Genomic DNA, 6136 nt, shown 5'->3' with positions numbered 1-6136 from the left:
AATGAAGTGATGGTTTGAGCAATAAAATAAAACAATACAGGCAAGGTGCTCCTCCCTCCTGGCACACAGGCCTTTTGCCTCCCTGCCCTTTGCTACAGCAGATGAAGCTAGCACCTGAGTCCTATGTGGAAGCTACTTGGCCTCCGCAGGCAGGACACGCTCCTCAACGTCTCTGCCTCAAAGTCCGTTTTCTGGGAAGGAAAGCAAACTCATTCTCATGAGCCATTCTCATGAGCCAACTCCAGTTTCGAAGTAGAGTCCTTTCTTCTTTGAAATGGAGCTGTTGCCTCATGACTTAAAATTAAACTACTCTTTTCAGCAGAGGTAGGTCCCAAGTTTGCTTTTCCAGAGAATAGTTTTTGAGGCGAAATGGCCTGGATTAAGAAAACCTCATGATAATAAAATAATAACCATAATCTATATGCCAGACATTGTGCTGGGTTCTTTCCATGGATCATCTGATTGACTCATCACCTCTCTGTGAAGGAGGAATTGTAGTCACCTTTTGATACAGGAGACAACGGATTCTCAGAGCCCTTTGGAAATGTGCCTGATTCCACAGACTAGTAATAGGTCTGGCTCTATCATCTCTACTTTCACCGAGTGCAATACATGGCCCCTTCTTTCTAAAAGGAGAATATTTAAAACTTCTAACTTCACTTTTTTTAAGGGATGAAGTGGTAGGAAGGAGATTCACTAGGTTGTAGAAAGGTACAAATTTAAATTTTGTACCCTTTCTAGAGTTCCCAGGTGAGTATATGCTAGGCTAGCAGGCAGCCAGGCGGGGAAAGAATTATTTGTGTGACAGTAATATACTATGAGCTCCATCACTCCCATGATATTTTACAGAACCTTCTGTATACTTTTTTGATCTAAGTTTGGTTCCAAGCACATAAATCTGTGAGAAATCCCATGAGAAGATCCCACTAAGGCAGCAAGAAAGATGCCTATTCCAAGTGACTTTTTATGTAAATGGAGAAAAAAAGAATTAGAAATACGTGCAAATTCATAAGATGCTATCTTTCAATAATTATGCAATATTCATGGAAAGAGTCACTAGGCATAAGGATAAAATTTGGACTTTGTCTACATTTTCAAAAAGCATTGGACCCAAAGGGAGAAAAGATGGTTGCATCACACCATGGCAGAAGGAGGCCCTTCACCGTGACTACTACTGGTAAGGGTCTAACAGTTAAACCTTCATGGACAACAAGGCATGCTCCCACTGGTGGGAACATTCACGCCCTTCTGGGTGACTGACTCATTAGTTTAGTAGGTAGAAAACTCTACCAGTGCCCAGAAGTATTTTTTCAGTGGCTTCCCCTTATCTCCTCAATAGAAAATTATTTTTATTATTTTGCTTTTGCAATTCCCCATGTTGCCATGATGCCCCGGCTGCTAGTATAAACAAAAATAAACTATCCAAGAGCATCCATTACAAATCATGATATTCTAGGGAGAGCTCTTGACTGCATATCCTCAGAAGACAAGCTTTCTTAGAAATAAAGGAATGTGAGTATGATAAACAGCAGCATTATCACTATACACTTTTTAAATATTTACTACTGTGTTAGTGAAATATTTAAAGTGATTATCTGAAATGTTCCCCCCCATCACAAGGGAGCCTGACTATGTCACTGTCTAATACAACAGCCTGACAATCTCACATTGCCACAATGCTTTCCAGAAAACAATTCATGCTGAAACGTGAGTGCAACTGTTTTTATTTTTAATAGGAAAGAAATAGATCTCAAATTAACTAAGTGCTGAGACTAAGCATTAAGAAATGCAGCAAGCTGTTTGCCCCAGATTCAGGTTCTGCAAACAAGCCCCAGTAGGCTTCTATGAAAACATCATTTTTGTTTCAGTAGAGTGTGTGCTTGACTGCTTTTAGCTCACTCTTCCTGGATAGTGTCACTGGAAAGAACAGCTAATAAAAGTGCCCTTCAGACCTGACTACCCTGTGTGTGTTCTTTGTGCCTTGCACCCTTTGCTCCTGGGATGGGATGTAAGAACACTTCATCTCCAGATTTAGCTTTAGCGATGATTCCATCCTGAATTCTAAAAACTTTTCAGGCTTCTTTAGACTCTAAATGAGCCATCTTTAGCTGAACTGCAGTTCAATGTAACAGATACCTTAGGAGGGACACTGAGCATGTGGCTGAAAGTGGACTTACCAAGTTCTAACTGCTAGATTTAACTTCTTAATGAAGTGTCTTTGAGACTGATGTATAATTTTCTATAATATAACATCTAGCGGCAAAGCCTAAGGCACTGTCAGGTAGCTCTGTAGAACACTCCCACATACCTTTCACTAAACCTACTGATGCAAAGTTGAAAAATCAAAATACAGAGAAATAGATCTTTTGGATTTATAATCAATATCATTGAGAGCTTACTGTATGCCACACACTGTGCTTAGCACTTGATATATCATCTAACTCCCCTAAGGGGAAAATGGCAGTATTTCTATTTTATGGGAGAACACAAAGCTGAGAGAAGTTAAGTCATTTGCTCAAAGCCATGCAGCTAGTAAGTGATAGAACTGGAACTTGAAAGTTGGTCAATCCTGTTCTAAACTCCATGCACTTCACTGCCGGACCAGAAGGAGGAAATTCACTTCACATTGTGAATAACACTAATCTGTGGGAATGGCTACATGTAGCACTGGGTTGAGACGGCTTCTGGGGCTGAGTGTGTGAAAACGGCAAAAAGGAGAGTGAGAGTAATCAGCAGTGCCAGGATTTGCCACCTTTACTTCATTTTACTATCCCTCTGTCACTAATCAATCTATCCTATTTTGGTTTCTTGTGAGTTTCACATTATGGAAAGGAAATGCAGTAAGGAGGAAGACTTATGGCTGGGTAAAAACCCTGGCCTCTGTTTTACGTAGTGATCTTGGGGGTAATCATTTAGTCTGTTTTTTATTTATGATCTTGAAGAAATAAGATTGGTTGGTCTTCACTATTAAAGGCTTTATGTATAAATACATATTTTAAAATGATCATACCAACTAAGTAATTTCTAAATTGTTTTGTGAATTTTGTTTTATATTGTTGTATAATCCCCTTCTGTTAGTTACCTACCTAAATTAACAGAGAAAATGGAATTGAGATACAACAAAATATATAATGTTGATATAAAGCAGAATCTCGCATTTATTTCCTCTCTAGCTCATCTCTGCACTCTGCCAAAAATATTTGGAAGAGCATTCTGCTGTGATCCATTGATATTAATGACAATAATAAAATGAAATATCTCAGTTATATGTGAAAAACTTCTATTATCACATATTAAAGGACAAAGGCTTACAAAGAAAAAAATCCTAAAAGCAACTCTTTCTCAGATTTAAGAAACCAAATCTTTCATATGCCTGAGAACTGATGAAAACCAGTGTCGGTTTATGGCATGAAAATGTGGCTCCCCAAAGGAAGAATCAAGTCTCTGCTGGGTCGTTGTCACCACTCACTAATTAAGGTTGCCAGATTCCACGTCCCATCCCGTGGTGACATACGAAGGGGATGGAGCCTGGGGTGTATAGTTCCTTTTCCAGCAACAGCTATTCTGAGTGCTTCCATTCTCCTTCACTGGGTAACATGAATTTTGTCTTGATACTAAAAGGCCAAGGTGCAAAGGAAGGATTCCTGTCTGGTCAGAAGGAAGAAAATAATGTGCTCCTTTATTATCGCTTCCTTTGACACAGAGGAAGACAAAGGCCCGGCTCTTAGCTGTAATGTCCTCAAACCTGCAGTATGACAAGTGTCGTTTTATGCCATTGCTCACTCATTCCCCTGGAAATGAACTCGCAAGAAAATTTATTAATAATCCATGTTGCAGGTTAAATCTGCAGCCCTTAAAGGGAACTTTCTAGCAAGACAGAGCAGGACATAGCCACAGGAGGCACACTGTTCAGGATTCTGACCATCCAGCGTTGCACATTATTTTGTTTGCTTCTGAGTTCAGGAGACAGAATGTATTGCCATTGCCTTTCAAGAAAATATCCTCAATGTTTTGACCACCATTGACAAGATGATTAGCATGCCTTTAGCCATCTTTGTGAAACCACAGATGTTTGCCCTGGCATTTTTCCAGCCCTCCTTGTGTCCTCAAGCCTAATATTTGTTTTCCGTTAGTCGGTGTCTTGCTCATTTCTCATCATGTGTGAGGGGGCTGCTTTTTGGCCTTGCCACTCAGTTGCTTTGATTTCAGATATAAGAGGTTGGCCTACTTGGGATAGCTGAAGATAGATATTCCCTTAGCCCTAGCCCATGTCATCTGGGAAGAGGCTTAGGCAGGTGAGGGTAGGGTGGTGTGGGGGTGGGGGGTGAAGAAGGCAAAAGGATCCTTAAGTGCTATTTTCTTGATGAGGACTCTGTGTTCATGTTTAGCTTCTAATGTGACATAATGAATTATGAACTAAAGGTAATTGGGAGATTTGTGCCCTCAGTGCAGAACAGAAGTTTAATGTATGAAAGCAAACCACAGGTCAATTAGGAGAGTTGATCAATATTTATATTGCTCTTTAATGAAAGGAAATAACCCTGATAGATTTGCCTTGAAATTGCTGATGAGTATGTATTTGTAGTCAACACATGGAGCTTTTCATTGATCTCAGTCAAATTAAAATTTTATTAACAAATCAGACACCCATCTGTATATTTCCAGAAGTTCCCTTTAAAAGCCAGTTAATACTACTGCCTTCTGTTTCTCTTCCTCTGCCTCATCCCTCTCTCTCTGAACTAACATTTAAGTACCTGATATGTGCTAAACACTTTCCCATTTATATCTCACTTAGTCCTTCTAACAAGGTTGTAAGTAATATTATCTCCATTTACAGATAAGGAAATTAAGGCAGAGCAAAGTGTCTTGCCCTTTATCACACAGGAAATAAAAAGCAAAACATGGAATCCGTCAGTTTTCTCTGACTCTGAAGTTCATGTCATTTCTGCAATCCCGCACTATCTCCGGGAAGCAGGAGGGTTATTTTGTAGCCTGGCCTTATTTGAGTATAGATGATGGGAAAGGGTGAATGATGAGGCTGACAGGAAATGCGTCCAGACAGTGAGCCTAGGAGGTGACTCAGCCCACCGGGGAGGTGAAGGTTTTGAGGCTGCCGCTCCTGCCTCATTCAGAGAGCAGAGCTTCATGTCCATCTAGATTAGTGGAGGGCCAACAAGTCAGCATGGCACCTTCAGGTCAAGTGATAGAATTTAGCACACACGACCCCACCACCTTCTGTGATTCAGTTTGGTCCCTTGGTTTTTAGAAGCTATAAAGCAAATACAACAGAATTCTGCACAGTATTTTTACTCCCTGACTGTTTGGATTGAGCCTCCTCACTTTGTTCAAAAGCCGGTTTTAGACATCCAAGCAACATGCAGCACGTTAGATAGTGTGAGTTTTAATCAATAAAATTGACTAGGAAGGAACTCAAAAGCCACACTGCCTGTTTCCATGCTTGATACACTGGGAAGACATTTAGTTCTCATCTTGTGTTTGATCTACAGACTCTTTGTGAGAACTCCAACTTTTCCTTCCTGCATGAAATTTTAAATTACAGCTTGTGTTATGTGCTGTGGGCTGCAGGGTTACTGTGGCAATTCGCTCTAAGAAGCGTCTTAATGAAGATCACATTAGAGGTCAGAGCTTTGTCTCTGTTCCTCTTCTGCAGGTTGGGACCCGGTTCCCAAATGCATGGTCTGATGCATATTCACAATCTCTTCATAAATATACTACACATAATTCATAATCAGGCCACTGTCAGGAATCAGCTCTTTTGTATAAAGGAAATCAAATGTACCTCAGGAACTAGTATGTGAGAGATTTCCAGAAATGTGAGAAACAGTTCAAATCAGTGAAAACACACACTGGAATGCAAATGGACAAATGCACATGCGTGTACATGTATACTCACAGGTGCAGATGCGCGCACACACACACACACTCAATTCAGTGCTGCCTATGGGCCACTTCTGTTAAGAACAATACAAGCATTAACTCAATTATGGCAGGTTACATTTTCTTCCCACTTTGAGAATGGGAAGCTGAGGGATGAAAAGGTTAGGTGACTTGCCTTATTTTGCTCACCAGGCTGATAAATGGTAAAATCGGGATGTTAATACTAAGCAGTCTAGGT

The sequence above is a fragment of the Hyaena hyaena genome, unplaced genomic scaffold, assembly GCF_003009895.1.
Source record: "Hyaena hyaena isolate Hyena2069 unplaced genomic scaffold, ASM300989v1 scaffold_1062, whole genome shotgun sequence".
In the NCBI taxonomy this organism is placed as follows: domain Eukaryota; kingdom Metazoa; phylum Chordata; class Mammalia; order Carnivora; family Hyaenidae; genus Hyaena; species Hyaena hyaena.
The sequence above is the reverse complement of the archived record's forward strand: the minus strand, read 5'-3'. Positions refer to the sequence as shown.